General features: G+C 44.1%; 1 protein-coding gene across 7 annotated transcripts in view; it reads right to left on the reverse strand.

The window, feature by feature from the left end:
* Positions 1–18,880, reverse strand: part of Cracd (capping protein inhibiting regulator of actin dynamics) — a 219,527-nt gene that overhangs the window by 185,323 nt on the left and 15,324 nt on the right. Inside the window, exon 2 of one of the 7 annotated variants that reach the window (XM_052199555.1) lies at positions 5,192–5,303. The exons of 5 other annotated variants lie outside the window; for them this stretch is intronic. The gene's annotated coding sequence lies outside the window, so the exon portion shown is untranslated. Of the gene's footprint in view, positions 1–5,191; positions 5,307–18,880 lie in introns of those variants that run through there. One more of the 7 variants, XM_052199556.1, reaches the window with a different exon arrangement.

Raw genomic sequence — 18,880 nt, forward strand, 5'->3', positions numbered from 1 at the left:
CATCCGTCGTAAAGACAACATATTTCCTGAAGATATTTCCATGTGGTTTAAATGTCAGTCCGTTATCAAAATGTCTTTTTAAAAAATTTTAACTAAGTTTTCATATGCAATCCACTTGCCTTGAAGTATCTGTAATAATTGAAGGTGCCAAGAAAAATTCAAGTAGGAATCACACACACACACACACACACACACACACACCACTGCATAAAAATTTCTGGACAGACAAGGTTGGTTTCCATGTGAGCGCTCTGCATTGGAAACTCGCCCATCCATAACTCGCCTTGTGACAGGCAGTTAGTGGCATTCACCAAGAAAGGGTAGTGATAATTTATCTGTCTGAATGAATCACTTCACGGCTCTTATCATCTCTCTGGACATTTCTCAGTGCTGGGAGAGCTGGAGCCGCTCCCAATAGTAACAATATCATAAACAACATGACCAAAGCCTTCAATCACAAGAGGCCAGAACCAAGAAAACAAATACAAGTTGTATACTGTTAGACTTCTACATTAAAATAGATTTTTAGAAATCCACCTCAGTGTTTCCAGAGAAATTCTGGGATGGCATCCTAGGATATAGTCTTCAGTGTTCTTTCCATATTATAGCATTCAGGGTTCTATACCGAAACAGAACCAACGAAATGAATATATCAAAAGAGATTTATGACATTGCCTTTCACATTCTAGGCTACATCATCAAACAATTGTTGAGGCTGGAGGCCTCCACAGCCTCAATCTGACACTAAAGGCTCAGAGGGTTCTTAGAATCACTGGCTTTTGTTCTACATAGGAAGGCAAAGCAGCTGGGTTCTAATGTCAATGAATGACAGTAGCCGTAGCCATGTCAGAGCAGATGCATTAACCAGCAAGGAGTGAAGGCAAGCAGGCAAAAGCCACACTGCTTTTTTCTCAGGCCTCTGTATCTGGGGTATGAAGTGAGGGCCACTCTAGAAGAGTCTGATGGGGTCTTCCCCACCCAATTAATCTTTAAATACATCCACAGACCTACCCAGTAGCTTGTCTCTTAGTTGATCCTGTGTCCAATCTGAGATAAATCATCACACAGGTTCTATTTAAAAAGGATTGTCAGCCATTGAGACAACTCAGCTGCCAAACCTGATGACTTCAGTTCAGTTCCTGGTACCTACAAGCTGGAAGAAGAGGATTAATCCCTGCATGCTGTCCTCTGACTTCCACATGTCACACACACACACACACACACACACACACACACACACTGAGAGAAATAAATGAGTAAAGAAAAATGTCATTTTTTAAAAGTTCATATGAGATTTTTATTTTTAGTGAGAATAAATCACACTAGAGGAAAGGCCACAGGAAGTGGGGGAGCCGGAGGGACAATTCCCACAAGGCACAGTTCCTGACCGTGGAGCCCACTCTGTGCCCACAGTCTTTGAACATCCTAATTGTCTTGTTGTTTGGTGAGAGTAGAGGGCCTTGGCCTCTGCAGGTGATGCACAGCAGAGGCCCAGTGTCATCCCCTCTCGACGGACAGATGGCAGGTGTCTAACAACAGATTTCTAATGTAAAACTTAGCTCTTGGTCCTTGCTGTCGGATCAACGCATTTTGCAAGACCTTGTACATTTCATATATCATTTTAGCCAACAAACATTTCTTGTGAAATTAGACTATGTATTAACACTGGGTCTCAGATGTCTGTAAATCATATTTATAACAGTTCAACTTAAAAAAACATTTTTCCTGTTATAAATAGACTCTGCTTACTTAGAGGGGTTTATGAAATGAGTACACCATTCACTCACACAACCAACTTAGCCTATTCATTCAATTGGTCTGTCTGTCTGTCTTTCTGTCTCTCCCTTTCCCTCCCTCTCTCCCCCTCCTTTTCCCTCTCTCTTCTCTCTCTGGGTCTCTCCTCTCTCTCTCTCTCTCTCTCTCTCTCTCTCTCTCTCTCTCTCTCTCTCTCTCTCTCAGACTCTTTCTCTGGGACTCCCCTCTCTCTCTGGGACCCTCTCTCTCTCTCTCCCCCCCCCCCCGGACCCTCGTAGGAATAAAACTGCATGCATCACTAACAACACACTTTTCAGGCTGCCACCCGGCTGCTGTTTAGTAATAACATGGCATAAATGCCATTTCATCATTTGGAAATGCTACAGGGCACAAGAGGAAACAGTATTAATTTCAAAGTGCTGTTGATATGAAAAAACTGATAAAAGAGTCCCACACGTGTGTAATGTGATCTCAGGTTACAACATAATTCTGGTAAAAGAGGAAACAAGTGGGCAGGCCTGGTGTGGCATGGGAAACACACACGTTAGGAACTTTGGGGGACATTACTATTTCATATCATGTTCTGACCACGGCAGCCACTCCTGTCTACAAGGGTCTAGTGTCCTGGTTACTAAACAGTGGGTGTCTTTAGAAGCAATAAATATTTTAAACCTTGTCACTTGGACTTGCTACCGGAGCCATCTGTTGATGAGAGAGGGGCACCCATTTTGTAACTGTATCTTCTGGAAAGCTGACATCCTTAAGAAGTTGGCTTATTACCAACACTTGCCATAGCCGTGTGGTCCTAGGGTTCAAAGCCAGTTCCGTGAGAGTGGGAGCCACTGTTCAAGTCAATAACCAGATTATACACCAGAGAAGAAAAGATTCTATAACCAGCCACAAAAGAACATGCACACGTGCACATGTGCACTATAAAGTCACTTTAAATGTGAGGCTTTGGGGGCAGACATGACATTGGATCTTTGGACTTATCCCATAAAACACCCTTAGACACATAAAAATCTGATACAACTGAACATTTGATCAAGTGCATTTGGATATGAATGACGCAGGAAGATGTGCAGATGTCCCACTTAGAACTGTTTTCGTCGCCTAGGAAAAATAGCACTTTGATAAGACCGCATTGGCCTTCCAAAGGTCAGGCAATGACATAATTTTGGGATAATCAGTTTTTATGCCAGCATTTCATTTAATGTGGTTCTGAAAAGCACCTTAATAAATGAGACCTTTGGCTAATGATGTAAATTGTAAGTTACCAGTAACAGCATTTCAAAATCTCAGTTTTAGTCAGGTGGTGGCGCACGCCTGTAATCCCAGCACTCTGGGAGGCAGAGGCAGGTAAATTTCTGAGTTCGAGGCCAGCCTGGTCTACAGAGTGAGTTCCAGGCCAGCCAGGGCTATACAGAGAAACTCTGTCTTGAAAAAACCAAATCCAAAAAAACCAAAAAACCAAATAAATAAATAAATAAATAAATAAATAAATAAATCTCAGTTTTCCTTATCCTGTTTTATGTCTATCCCAGGCTGTCTTCTAGAGCTCAGACTCTGATTATTCAAGGTGTTAAGCTGGCCAAATGCAGAAACATATACAGCTTGTTAAAAAGTGAACATTAGTATTACACAGTCCGTTGAAGTTTTGAAATTTTGAAAGAAGAGAAAGATGAGAAGGAAAATTCAGAAGCCAGACGTGGTGGCACATACTCATAAAATTCTAATACTTGGGAGACTGAGGCAGGAGGATTACCATGAATTTGAGGCCAGTCTGGACTATCTAGGGAGTATGAGGCCATCTTGGAATATATAACAAGACTCTCTCAAATTAAAGAAAAGTATCACTAAGGAGATGCCAGATCTAAGCTTGGATTTGACACAGATAAAATAAACAATTTTAGTCAAAAAGGACAGGCAAAAATATCCTGGCCAGGGGAGGATGTGAGGTGATTGTCTCAGTATGACACATTAAAAAAATACTTTCAATCTTCCACAAACAAACTCAAAGGTGAATCTTTCCACAGATGCCTTTAGAGTCAACCACAACCATCCGCATCACAGAGAAATGAAAAGCGCATTCAGTCCCTGCTATAAAGTTGTTTTAGGAAACCCTCCAGAGCCTGGTGTGTGGGCCAGCACGGTGCCTCGACAGTGGCCTCCCTTGCCTTGGCAAAACATATTCAACTCCACAGGAAAAGAACCTTCCAGCCCTAGCCAAGAATGCATAGACTTAATTTCCTGAGAATCCTAACCTCACCTGCTCCGTGTCTCTTTTCCATCCTCTGGACCCAAGAGCTCTGCCTTTACAGCCTGGGCAGGACAAGCAAGCCAGTCACTCCTGCATCCCCCCACATGCTTTCATGCTGCTTCTGTGCCAGAGTAGACCTGAATAACTGACTAACCGTTAACTCTGTTCAAACAGGCACTCCAGACCAAAAGATGCAGACGGGATGAGACCTGAGGTTATCCTTGGCCTACACATGGGCACAGGCACATACATGTGTGCATGCACTCACCATTACCCTCCACACGCATGCATCCAAAAGAGGAACCAAATGGTGTTCTATCCTGTACCCTCTCCTATGAGCCTAATAAATAATTCAGTGAATTATGAATACTAACATTTTAATTAATCCAGATGTTAAATTAACAGCAAATATAGACAATACAAACTACAAATTGGTTAATTCATGCTGACGCTTCGATCCAACAGTCACGGGATCTAATTCATTTCCCTGGGATGGATCTAGTGAAAATGACAACATAACAGGACATTCTGGACAAGAGAAAGATGCCTTACTGTCTTAGTCTTTGCTACTGTCACAAAAATAGTTACTAAAATAACTCATGAGTGAAGCGGTTTGTTCAGCCCACACAGCAGGGAAGTCACAGTTTGGGGGAGCGGGTCACATCACACCCAGAAGCAGATAAGAGCATTCACACTAGTTTACTTTCTCCACTTCCACACAGTCTCCCATCCTGTACCTAGAGAATTAGTGCCACCCACAGTAGGCAGGTCTTCCCATATCTGTTCATCTAATTAAGGTATCAGGTGTGGCCAGAGGCTTGCCTTCCATTTGATTCCAGATTCAAGTTGACAGGTGGCGCTAGACATCACACCTGCGTACAACTCTGCAACCACAAAACACCAACTACTTCTTAGTGGCATTGCTTTGCAGGCCCGTACCTCACAAACGCTCACTTGGAGAACCTTGTCTTCTGGTGCCATTGGGTGTATCTCTCCAAGTTTTATTTTTCTTTAGAACCCAAGTAAAATAGATGCTTTCTCAGACTACATGCAAGCAGAGTCTTGTGGGGCTCACGGTGTGCTGTCCCTATGGTACTACTGCCATAGTAGCCCCCACTGTGGTTGAAATTATCTGTGCCTTCCTCATTCACCTTGAAGGACGGCAAACCTACGCACCATCTGTGGAAGTCATGTGAAGAGAAGACTGGGAACCAATCAGGATGCACAGGTAACCAGGATGTGCCTTTAAGTTGGGTCATAATTGCAGAAACTCTCCCACCTCGAGCAACTGCTAGGAGGAAGAAATCTCTTTTAGTATCTACAGATGTTACTGTTACAGATTAACTGGGATGTAACAAATAAACCTGACCCAAAGTCTACACATCTCAAGGAACTTCTATACAACACAAAACAGCAATTGGCCTCTCCAAGATAGACCTCCGAAAGTTTTTCAATGGTAAATTCACCGGTTTGTCTAGTGCCTTTGAGTAAGGGTTATCTCTTGTGTACTGTGTGAGAGCATCACCTGTCAATGAAAATCTAATGGCCAATAAGCTGAGGCAGTATTAGAAGGTGGGACATCTGGCAGAGAGAGAGAGAGAGACAGAGAGAGAGACAGAGAGAGAGAGAGAGAAAGAGAGAGAGAGAGAGAACTCCAAGAAAGAGAGCCAGGCACGGAAGATTCCCCACCGTGACAAGAAGGAAGTCAGACTTATGAACCTGAGGCGAGGTAACTAGCCATGGGGCAGACAGAATAGTGTAAACAGGTTAATATAAGTAATGAGTGAATCAGGGAAGAAGCCTAGCTTATGGCCTAGGCATTTATTATATAATAAGTCTCAAAGCTGTTATTCAGGAACTGGGGTGCAGGTGGAAAAGCCCATGGAGACACCTTTCCCACTGAATTCATAACCTAATCTAACAAGCAGACATGCCCCGACTCTATAATTTGGGTATTAAAAGGAACAAAGCCAAGGCTGGTCAGAGGCTCAGGATAAAGGCCCTTGTTTCCAGGCCATACAATCAAATTTTATTGTGAGATGAAAGTGAAGAAAACCCCATACAGCCCATAATACACATAAGACTTTAAGTAAAAGAAACCAGCAGTCATAAAAGGCCTCACACCAATACACCACGTTAGCTTCACACATCTGTGCAACGTCCAATATATGCAAATCTATCGAGACAAAGCTTGTCAAGGGTTAGGGAGAGGGAGTAACAAGGAATGGAGACAAACATCTCCATTTTCTTTCCAAAGGTAATACCCCTTCCAGGTTTGCCCCCTCCCCAAAAACCCCCAACCCATCCTCCCACACCCAGCGTCCAAGAATATGCTCCTCCACCCAACCCACTCCCACGATCCCTATTCGATTTCCCCATACTGGGGCCTCTATTGAGCCTTCACAGAACCAAGGACCTCTCCTCCCATTGATGCCCAACAAGGCATTCCTCTGCCACTCTTTTAGCTGGAACCATGTGTACCCCTTGGTTTATGTCTTAGTCCCTGGGAGCCCTGGGGCGTCTGGTTGGACAACATCATCGTTCTTCCCATGGGGCTGCAAACCCCCACCCCCGCTCCTCCAGTTCACCTTCCAACTCCTCCATTGTGAACCCTGCGCTCAGTACAATGGTTGGCTGCTAATATTTGCCTCTGTATCTGTAAGGCTCTGGCAGGACCCCTCCAAAAGACACCCATAACAGGCTCCTTTCGGTGCACACTTCTTGTCATCCATAGTCGTTCTGGGGTTTGGTGACTAACAGCTCCATTTTCAAATCAGACAGTGACCATGGTTATCTGTTTGTATTTAAAAACTGTTTATATCTAAAAAATAATAAATCATGTGCTTTAACTGTGTGAGTTTTATGGTGTGTGAATCATATCACAATAAAATTTTGTTAAAGGAAAGAAGTAGGAAATACAGATGCAGTAAAAGTTAATTCTTTTAACAAGCTAGGGAGCGATGGCATGGTAGGAATTGAGGCCCTGCTTCTAGGCACTGTCTCCAATGCTAGCGACTTGGACTGAATCCCTTCCTGTTGACTGTGAGAGGGTGCAACTGTGGTGTGTTCTGCAACAGAACATAAAGCCGTGTGCTCTTACCGCCACTCAAAGCTTTATGGACACTTTCACAGCACAGCCAGCCATGCATGGATTGTGAGATTTCCAGAACAAACAGAAGCACCGCTCTTATGATGAATCTCAGTCACTGCTTAGATTTTACCTAATACTCCAACCTGAAACTTCTAAAAGAGTAAAAGTTAAAACACGAGTGAGCCACGGTGGTGCACATCTAAAATCCCAGCACTTGAAAGGCTGTGGCAAAACTGAGAGGTAGGTCAGCCTGGGCTACACAAGGAGACTGTCGAAAGAGAGAGGGAGAGACAGGGGAGAGGAGGGAGGGAGGGCAGGGGCGGGAACCTTGAATTACTAAGTGGAAGTATTAATATTCCCATATTTAAAGGAGAAGGAAACCAATCTAAATCGTCCCTTTAACAAGATAAACGTGACTTCAGGCAGAAGAGCAAAGACCGGACACAAACATTCATTTCAGTCGGTCACCATGGGAACCAATGGTTTTCTGCTCTTGAAACACACAAGACATCTTTTCTGAAGAGATGCTAGGGGCTTCAGGTGCATATCACTGTTATCAGTGCCTTTCTTGTAAAGACTTAATTTTCTCTTATCATAGCCTGAGTTATCATAGGCTTTCCTTAGTACAAGAATGTTAAGAGAATACAATTCTTACCCCAAAAGGAGCAAGGTCTTTGATTCTTGGAAGTCCTCAGTGTGAATAGGGCATTGTGTGAGCTATTTAGATTCAGGTAGTATTAAGAGACGGATGTCCAATTTGAAAGGTCACACAAGATCTGACGCGGTAATAATGACAGCAGACAGGAGACAGGCCTCGCCAGACACAAGGCACAGACTGAACATCTGCCAGGAAGAACGGAGATTCTTTGCCTCTCTTGAGACCATCCCCCCTCCACAAGTCGCCTGTCTGAGAGCCCCTGGGCTACAACATCATTCAGAGTTGTAACCAACAGACTCTGCTCGACCAGAAAAGGACAGGCACAAGTGTTGACAAGAAGGAGATGGCCTGGAAACGCCTTAATTTTCCTCTCCACGACTGCCACCTGGAAGCAAGCACAGCTTCCAGATGTGTCCTGGAAGTCAAGCCAGAAGGTTTCAAAAGAGGAAGGGAACTTCAGATACTTGAGACAATATACATATACGTATGCATGTGTGTGTGCATGTGCGTGTGCGTGTATGTACACGTGTTCATGTGTGTGTGCGTCTCTCCTTTCCCCTCTTCTCTCCCCACCTCCCATCCCCTATCTCTGCAATTCCTCCTTTGACCTGATCTATTTTCTCTTTGGGAACGGGGAGAAGCATTGGCCATATCCTTATTCCTCCTCACTGTTCTGGCCCTTTCCACCGCCCAGACCCAGCAAGATGAAAGGGCTTCCTTGTGCTTTCCTCTCCTAGCATAAAAGGATCTCCAGTGAGGTCATCTGAGGTTAGCACTGAGAAGTTTGGCCTAAATGTATTTTATACTCTTGTGATAACATATGACCCAAGGCAGTCTCCATACATAAAGAACCGTACTCATATGGATGTGTGTATATATATATATCTTCATCCCCATACACAAAATTTATATCATAAACTAAGACTATATCCTGGTAACCAGGCAACTGAGACTTAGCCAATCATAGCAATGGAACCTCCAGCTGCCAAGCTATGACCAAATAAGGCATATATGCCCACTGCTGCCCATGACGCTGCTTTTGTGTATGTCGCTTCATTTTCTCTGGCTATAAATACAACATGCATTGGGATAGAAAAGGGCACTCAGAAGCTACTCCAGTGTGAGATGCTGTCCAGTTCTATAACCTTTATTCTTGTTCAATAAGTTTTGTTAAAATCAACCTCAGGTGCTTTTCAACAGAAAGGTTCAATAGAAAGGAATAAACATGGAGTACCTTAAAAGAAGGTGCTTAACTCAGCACATACCACACACACACACACACACATGCGCGCACACACACCACACAAACACACACCATACACATACACACACATGCATGCATGCACACACTACTGCACCACACATCACAAAACACACATGAATGCACATGCACATGTGCACACACACCCAGACACTATACCACACACACACCATACTACACTCCACATACTACACACACACACATATGCCACACACACATCACACACACCACACACCATACCCCTACACACATGCATGCACATGCATATGCATGCATGCACACATGCATATACCACTACACCACACACACACCACACACACGTGCACACCTACACTACACCACACATACCACACAAACAGACACCACACACACATGTGCACACATACACTAAACCACACACACACATCACACAGACACCACACACACACATACCACACACACTACACACGCACACACACACATCATATACCACATCACATAGACACCACACCACACACATACACACATACACCACACACACACATACCCACACACACTCTGAGCATGGCTCAATGCTCTCTCCCCAGACCTCTGGCAGAATGAGCTCACAGGATGATCTTCCTAAGATCTACCACACATGCTCAGCATCAGCACAGAGAGCCCGGGATAGGCTGCACAGGAATTTTGTCTCTAGACACTCTGCATGGATGTATCCATTCTTCCTTGTTTTAAACTCCATCTCTACTAATGACTTAGAGTCTCTGTCTCCAGCCCTGTTCAATTCACCCAAATCCAAACTTGTCACTTTCCCACCCACACATCCGCGTGTGCTGGGCACCTCCAGGGTTTCCTGTGCTGGCATAACAGAGGAGCACAGCCTTGTGGAACAGAAACATCATATTTATTCCTCACATTTCTGAGGTGAGATATGAAACAGGGCCACATCTCCTCCAATCCCCATCACACAGACCTCGGTGTGCCTTTCTGGTCCTCTTCTTCTGTGAAGACACTAGCCTTTGGATTTAAGGCTAAGTCAAAGTGCAAGATAATCTCTAAGATCCTTAACCAAGCACCAACCTGAATTTCTTTACCTGTTGCTAGGATAAAACACTGACACAAGCGACTGAAGAGAAAGGGTTTGTTTTGGTGTACAGGTCAGAGCAGCCCAGCACAACAGGAAGTCAAGATATCAGGAGCTTCTGACATCATGGTCACAAACAGGAAACAGAGAGGGAGCCAACGATAATGCTTTACCTCCCACCCTAGATTTTATGCAGTCCATGATCCTCACTGTAATGGGAATGGTGCCACCCACAGGGGACACCTCAACTAAAGCAATCAAGGTCATTTCCCAAAGGCATGACCAGAAGCCCTTCTCCCAGGTGATTCTAGATTTTGCCACATTAACAACTAACACTGACCATCACAACTCCACCCCTTATCAACTTCACACACAATCGTTCTTAAACCACAATATTCCACCTTTTGTCTTTGTGTCTTTAACAAATCCAGCATTTTGAAAGTTCAAAGTCAACTGTGAGCTCCTACAAATTAAAAAAAAACATGTTACATACTTCTTCCATAAAATGGCTCAAAATAAACCATCCAATTCAATAAGAGAAGAGATGCAGTAGAAACAGGATGAAACTCAGACCAAAACTAGACCAAGAAAGAAATCCCTGCGGTGGTGGCGCACACCTTTAATCCCAGCACTTGGGAGGCAGAGGCAGGCGCATTTCTGAGTTCGAGGCCAGCCTGGTCTACAGAGTGAGTTCCAGGACAGCCAGGGCTACACAGAGAAACCCTGTCTTGGGGAAAAAAAGGAAAGAAAGAAGAAAGAAAGAAAGAAAGAAGAAAGAAAGAAAGAAAGAAAGAAAGAAAGAAAGAAAGAAAGAAAGAAAGAAAGAAAGAAAGAAAGAAAGAAAGAAAGAAAGAAAGAAAGAAAGAAAGAAAAGAAAGAAAGAAAAGAAAGAAAAGAAAGAAAGAAAGAAAGAAAGAAAGAAAGAAAGAAAGAAAGAAAGAAAGAAAGAAAGAAAGAAAGAAAGAAAGAAAGAAAGAAAGAAAGAAAGAAAGAAAGAAAGAAAGAAAGAAAGAAAACCCTGGCATCCTCCTCCAGCATCCATGGCTGCTTACAATGTAATTAACTGGGCTACGAAGGGCGCGAGCACCCACACACCCACACACCCACACACCCACACACCCACACACCCGGATCTTCTACCCACAGCACTCATGACCACTCTCTTGGGCTGGCTTCATTCTCTTCTTGCCCAGTTTTTTATTGGATACATTGTGGCACCTCTGATATCCTTGAGTCTCCAGTGCTACTGCAGTTTCACCCACAGTTTGATGTAATGACTCTTAAGATTAAAATCTTGCCACAGAGTCTCTCTAGGACCACACTACCCTAACCCTCATTTCTTCATTCAAACCCTGTAGCACACAGACAACTCTGCCGAGTTCTATCACTAGCTCAGAATGGAACCTAACCTAGCTCCCTTGGGTCACAGCTGTACCATGGTCTGGGTGGGGGCCCTCTCAGGCAGTGACTTTAGAAGGACAGGGATCCCTCTCTCTTTGGCTTTCCTTTAAATAAATTCCAGTCTTCACAAGACAGAACCTATGACAGATGAAGTTTTGCCCTTAGGACACATTTGCAGTTACCCAGACGCAATACACATTCTCAGGACACAGGCAAAAATAATGCCACGTTCTTAACCAGAGATCTCCTTAATGGTTCCTGTTCCTATTCCTGGCAGAGTTCTTAGTCCCCTCTGAAACGTCATGAGCTGGGCCTCCACCGCCCATGCTCCCCTCAACAGTCTTATCTTCCAGGCTCCCATCAGAATGACCCCTAAAGTTCTGCTTCCAGAATACTAAGGCTTTTCTAACCCGAAGTTCCAAATTCTTCCACATTCCAGGCAGAAAACTATTCTAAAGGCTCAAGGACCACACGGCCAAGTTCATCAGACAAATAGACGAGCTTCTCAGGGCTGGGTTCTGAGTTTCTTTTGCTGTTGCTGAGATAAAATATTCTGACAAAAGCAACCTAAGAGAGAATGGTTCTGCTCTGGTTCACAGTCCTGGGTTACAGTCTGTCACAACAGGAAGTTGCAGCAGCAGCTGTGGCCTGAGGAAGCTGGTCACAGAGTGCCCACAGTCAAAAAGCAGAGAGGGACAAATCCCACATTCCCTTTGATATCCCCACCAGGGAATGGTGCCACACACAGAGGGTAGATCTTCCCACCTCAATGAACTGGGATATCCCAATGAACTGGGATAATCCTTACAGATATGCCCACATGCTCTGGATAATCCTCACACACACACACACATGCCCTTGCCCAGGTGACTCCAGATTCTGTGAAACTGACAACACCAACGGCATCAATACTTCTACAAAAACTAATTCTAAATAGAGCCAGATTCCAAAGTCCCGGATAGACATGGGGTTTTGAAGGTCACTCTTCAACCCTCTACAGTATCTTAGGCCACCCTTAGCCAAACTCCTGATGGCTCCTTCAAAACCAAACACCCAGGCCTTCAACAACTGAGTCACCACCATCTTTGCCTTCTGTGCCCCCTCCCCACATTTGAGGAACAAAGATTGTAAAGTTGCTTTTACATTGGCTTTAGGCCTTAAACCACGATGGAAAATTTCTCATCTAGAATCAGAGAGCGTTGGTGTGTGCTTAACAACACTCAGAAAACATTTAAAGGGTAGAAGCAATAACATAGTTGCCATATTTCTTATCTCTTACTTGGGTAATCAATCAGTTGTCAAGACTAAAGAACTTCCTAGTACAGTTGTGTGCACACCCCCTAATTCCAGTATCCATGAGGCAGGAAACAAGGGATCATGTGTTCTAAGGTAGCAAGGGCTACATGGTGAGACTGTCTTGAGACAACCCCCACTACCACCATCACAGCAGAAGCCAGCCAGCTGCTAAATGGTGCTAAAGGTTTACAGCTCCTCCACACACCGAACAGCACCCTTCAAAAGTGTCTGTTCAAGTGTTACTCACGACAGCGGAAAAGTAGAAAGGACCCAATGAAATGTTACTTGTTCATGAAAGAAGAATAAATCTTTGACACGTACTACAACATGGAAAAAGCTTGACACCTTTAAGCTACATGAGGGAGTAAAGGACAAAAGGATTCATGCTGTACAGTCCTACTAATATAGGGTTTGGAATTCTAGGACAGAGAAGTTGCTGGGCCTGGGATCAGTAGTACTGGGGAGTCTTGTTGTTCAGGGAATGAGTTCCAAGGTAGCATGTGCTGGGATGACGGAAAGGTTCTGGTGAGGGACAGAAGTGATTATATAGCACTGTAAATGTGTCTAGTATCACTGGGCTATGCATCAGAAATGGGTAAAATAGTAAACTGTATGTCATGGATAATTTGTTACAAATAATAATAATAATAATAAAACTAATAAATACAACGAATCCTACCTGGCCATAAACCCAGCAATCAAGCAAGTCAGGACAGCACCCACTCAGTCTGACGATGATGATGTCCTAAGCCATATCTCACTGAGGTTGTACTGAGGAGCTAGGACTCATTCACCAGTAGAAGCATGAGGATAAGACCAAAGCTCTTCCAGGGACCTCAACCACCCAGTGAGTCACTACACAAGGACGCTGAGAAAGCACCAGCCCTCTGTGTGATCACAAAGTGCTGTGTAAGCGGGCTCCAGAAGCCTGTGTCTTTGCCAAGGATTCCGAGTTCTCCTACTCTTCTACCTGGATTAGCTCCCTCATCTGCTGGCCAGCAGACACCTCGTCATTCTGATTCTGGGTACCAACCTCAGACTTCAGTCATCACAAACAACTGTGATTAGCCTGTGCCCAGACAAGAGACTGCAAAAGAATACTGTGTTCTGGGGGGGAGGGGCGGCAGAGGTTGCCATTTTTGGTAAGTCTATGTGAGATAGCGTCAGTTCAAGATGAGAACAGAAAGCCAGATGGGGAACAGTGGAAAATGGAAAGGTTAATAAGAGAGAGTTTTGAGGCAGCTCTTAAAAATGTGTGAGTGTTGGCCGGGCGTGGTGGTGCACACCTTTAATTCTAGCACTTGAGAGGCAGAGGCAGGTCTCTTTGAATTTGAGGCCAGCCTGGTCTATGATTACACAGAGGTTTCCCTATCTCAAAACAAATAAAAGTATGAATGAATGAGCAGAAGAGAAAAGATGAAATGGTATCTCCAAGAAAAAGTAAGTGCCTCCCCCATGTGTGTTTCTGTTTGTGTGTGTATGTGTATGTGCTTATGTGTGTATGTATGCATAGTGTGTGTATATGCACATGTCTCTGTGTAGTGTGTATGTGTGTTTATGCATGTCTCTGTATAGTATGTAGTGTGTGTTTATACATGTGTGTATGTGCATGTCTCTATATAGTGTATAGTGTTATATGTGTGTGTATGTGCATGTCTCTGTATAGTGTATAGTATGTGTATGTGTATATATAGTGTACAGTGTTATATGTGTGTGTATGTGCATGACTCTATAGTGTATAGTATGTGTATATGTATGTTTATATGTGTGCATATGTGCATATCTGTATGTAGTGTGTTTGTGTGTGTTTATATGTGTATGCATGTGTCTGTATGTAGTGTGTGCTTTGTATGTGCATGTCTCTGTGTGTAGTATATGTGTGTATGTGTGTGCATGTCTTTGTGTAGTGTGTGTATGTGTTGATAAAGGACAACTGAAGATATTTGTATTAGGAAAGAACTGATAAGAAGTGAGCAGAGTCTACAAACAATGTTCCTGATGCTCAGTGATAGAGCTCTAGCCCAGTTAAAAAACAAAACAAAGCAAACAAACAAAAAACACTCAGCCTATACACCCTTGCACTCAGAAAGCAGAGGCAGGAGGATTCCTGTAAGTTCAAGACCAGCCTGGGTGGTACCTTTCCCCTAACAAACAAACAAAATCCAGAGTTGCTGAGTGCAAGGAAGTAAAGAGGTTAAGAGAGTAACCAGTGTGCTGGGCCTTGGAAGTATGTGGACTTCTGAGGAAGTGAGGAGGAGGGGGAGGAGGAGAGAGAGGAGGAGGGGGGAAAGGAGGAGAAGGGGGAGGAGAAGGAGGAGGGGGAGAAGAAAAAAGGGGAGAAGGAGGACGGGTAGGAGGAAGAGGGGGAGGAGGAGGAAGGGGAGGAGGGGGAGGAGAAGGAGGGGTAGGAGGAGGGGGAGGAAGAGGGGGAAGGGAAGGAGGAGGAGGAGGAGGAGGAGGGGAAGGAGGAAGGCCCTAAGTGAGATAAAAGCCAAGGGAAAGGTGTGCTGCTCAGGCCCCAAGGCAACAAAGAGCCACAGAAAACATAAGACTCTGGGGTTATTAAGGGAAATGTCTGAGGTTTAGGAAGAGAAACAAGTTCCTGTTGGATTTCCCAAAAAGCAAGAGGCCAAGTCACTCAGAATGAAGGCAGTACCGAAGTGGATGAAAGGCTTTGAAAATTCTGGTAAGGAGCCAAGGGCAGTAAAATCACGTTACCGTAACTGGAAAACTCCATCACTAATTTATATGCTTGTCTTTGTTTTTTTTTGTGCCATAATGGGTTTTTAAATTTTACTTTCGTTGGATATAATTGTAAACATTTATGGGATGCAGCACAATTTTTAGTGGGCATACCATCAAAATCCCTTTGTCCTTACAGGACACAAAACACAACCTGTAATACTGAAGTAAAGAGAGCTGGAGCCTGAGATGCAGCCCTGGGTCTGCCTGCCTGGGGACAGGGCAGTGTTCTCAAAGGCTGCTGCTACCTAGTGCTGCCAGGCTAGCTTGTCGGGCCTACTCTGGAGATAGGGTAGGTGAAACAGCAAAGTTTGCATGGCCCAGCCTATGACTCTCTGGTGGTTTGAAAAAGAATGGCCCCCCATCGGATCGTATATTTGGGTCCTTGGTTGATGGAGCTGTTTGGGAAGGATTAGGAGGTGTGGCCTTGTAGGAGGAGGTGTGTCTTCAGAGGCAGGCTCTGAGTTTCAAAAGCCCACACCATTCCCAATTAGCTCTCTCTGCCTCTTGCTTGTGGATTGAAACGGAAGCTCTCAACTACTGCTCCAGTGTCGTGCTTGCCTGCCTGTTCCCATGATTCCCTACTGTGATGGTCACGGACTCTAACTCTCTGAAACTGTAGGTCCAAATAAACTTCTCCTCTTAGAAGTTGACTTGGTCCTGGTATCTTCTCACAGCAATAGTAAAGGAGTTAAGAAAGCCCCTTCCAGTACACCCAATAAGCTTTTATCGCAGGGGTGAAGCACTGGAAACCCTGCTTCAATCCCCAGCACAGAGGGAAAAATGGTTTCTAATGAAGCTTCAAAAAGGTTTATCACTAAGAAAGCAGTGGGGTTAGAAGACAAAGATTGTCATAGAGGGAAGCTGTGGTTTGCAGAGTTGTAGGTAAGAAAGTCACAGTATAGCAACTGTGGAATATACCACGGAGGCTGTGCTCATTATTTTTTGTCAACTTGACCCAAGCTAGAGTCTCCAGGGGAAAAGGAACATCTATTGAGGAAATGCCTCCATCAGATTGGCCTGTGGGCATATCTGTGGTGCATTTTCTATCAATGATTGGTGTAGGAGGACCGAGCCCATTGTGGGTGATGTCATCTCTGGGAAGGTGGTCCTGGGTCCTATAAGAAAACAGAATAAGAAAACCATAGGGAGTAAGAGCTGTTCCTCCATGGTCTCCATAGGAAGTAAGAGCAGGACTGGACTGTGACACGTGAGCCACTTGGGCCACATGGGCCACATAAGCCATGTGAGCCACGTAAGCCACGTGAACCATGTGAGCCACGTAAGTCACGTGAGCCACGTGAGCCACGTAAACCCTTTCTTCCCTCAAGTTGCTTTGGGTCACGGTATCTTTCACAGCAATCGAAGCAAACTATAACTGAGGCTATGAATCCTATGACTTTGTCCTTCAATCCTAAACCCTGTTTTTACATTGTCTCTCCTCTTTAAACAATGCCAAATTATTCATAAGCATTCCATGAGTTACGGACTACTGAGACCAGGACTGGGAAAGTCCAATATAGCAAAAAGACATAAAGTTCTTATTTCTTTCTTCTCTCATTCCAATGATGGAGAAAGCTAAGAAATTTACGCTGAAATGTTCTGAGATCAGGGGAAAATGCTCACACGTTCACAGGTCAGAAAAAAACACATGCTTCTGGCCTGAGGTGAGGCGCTGGAACACTTCTTTCACACTGAAATAGTATTTGGTGCAGCAAAACTGAAATTCAATGCCTTCAGAGGAAATACATGTCTCCCCATTGCCATTTAGAGGTACAAGTGCTTTCTAACCATTCAAATACAAATACTGCAGTTTGCGAAATCACCAGTACATTAGGCTGCAAAGAAACAAGCCAAGCAGGGTCCAGAAATTAAGCTCAGTGCTTCCCTGGTATGTCCAAGGCTCTGGATTCAACACCCAACACTCAAAAACGAGTTATACACATATGCACACACACATATGTATCCATACACACACATTTCAAAATTCTAGTAACCGGGAAGTCATTACAGCAAAGTAGTTTCATGATTTCATTTTACTCAAAGGAAAGTTTAGCTACATCTAAAAACAGCTCTTGTTCACTTACAAGAAAACAAATAAAGGGGCTGGAGAGATAGCTCAGCAATCAAGGGCACTGAGTGCTCTCCCAGAGGATTTGGTTCCCAGCACCCACATGGCAGCTCACAGCTGTCTGTAACTCTAGTTCTAGAAGATCTGGATTCCATGGGCCCCAGGCACACATGTGGAGTACACATATATACAAGGAAAACAACTATACACAATCAATCAATCAATCAATCAATTATTAAAGGAAACAGACAAAATCCTATACTGCTTGAATGTACCTAGGCCACATCTGGGTCATACGCTCTGAGACCCGCGATGCCACCCTCACCATGCTGCCAGCACAGAGCTGTGGACAACAGCCATATTCATGTTTTGGTTTCCACCTAATTACCAATGCCAATTCTACAGTCCACTAAGAGTGACCAAATGCTAAAAGAGCAGCTATCTCTAAGCAACCCTCTAATTACTTGAAACCTAGAGAGCCTTCCATCTCCCATCTTTGCGTCTCTGCAATGGCAAGTCAGAAAGCAATGCGATTTCTAAAATCATCCATGAGCCTCATTCACCTAAAAAATTAAAATTAAAGACAAAAGACCACTTACTAAAAACAAAAATCTCCCCCATGTAGTTTCTCCTGAGATCACTTGATGATCTGTATATATATACTCAGCCCAGAGAGTGGCACTATTAGAAGGTGTGGCCTTGTTGGAGTAGGTGTGGCCCTTTTTGAGTAATTGTGGTACTGTGGTGTGTGTGTTTTAAGACCCTCATCCTAGCTGCCCGGAAGCCAGTATTCTGCTAGCAGCCTTCAGATGAAGATGTAGAACTATCAGCTCTGCCTGCACCACGCCTGCCTGGATGTTGCCACGCTCCCTCCTTGATGATAATGGACTGAAGTTCTGAACCTGTAAGCCTGCCCCAGTGAGATACTGTCCTTTCTAAGTCTTGCCTTGGTCACGGTGTCTGCTCACAGCAGTAAAACCCTAACTAAGATATCACTCTTGAACGACAAGTTTCTGAAGATTCATAGGAAGAGTTCAGCTAAGTTCAAAGTTTCATAGATAACAGAAAAATATTATTTGCCAGATGGAGAGAGTCAGCAAACCACACCTGGGTGCTTTCTCCCTGTTGTCCTACGTGTAGGCTTTCAAGGGTAGTAAAAACAATTAAGCCCTTAAGTAGAGTAAACTAAGTGCTGTACATTGGCTTCAGGTTGAAATCAGTGATTCGAGTCAAAAGGCATGTTTTTGGAGAAGCTCAGATATGACAGTTATCCTAAACAAGCTTT

The sequence above is a fragment of the Apodemus sylvaticus genome, chromosome 11, assembly GCF_947179515.1.
Source record: "Apodemus sylvaticus chromosome 11, mApoSyl1.1, whole genome shotgun sequence".
Lineage (NCBI taxonomy): Eukaryota > Metazoa > Chordata > Mammalia > Rodentia > Muridae > Apodemus > Apodemus sylvaticus.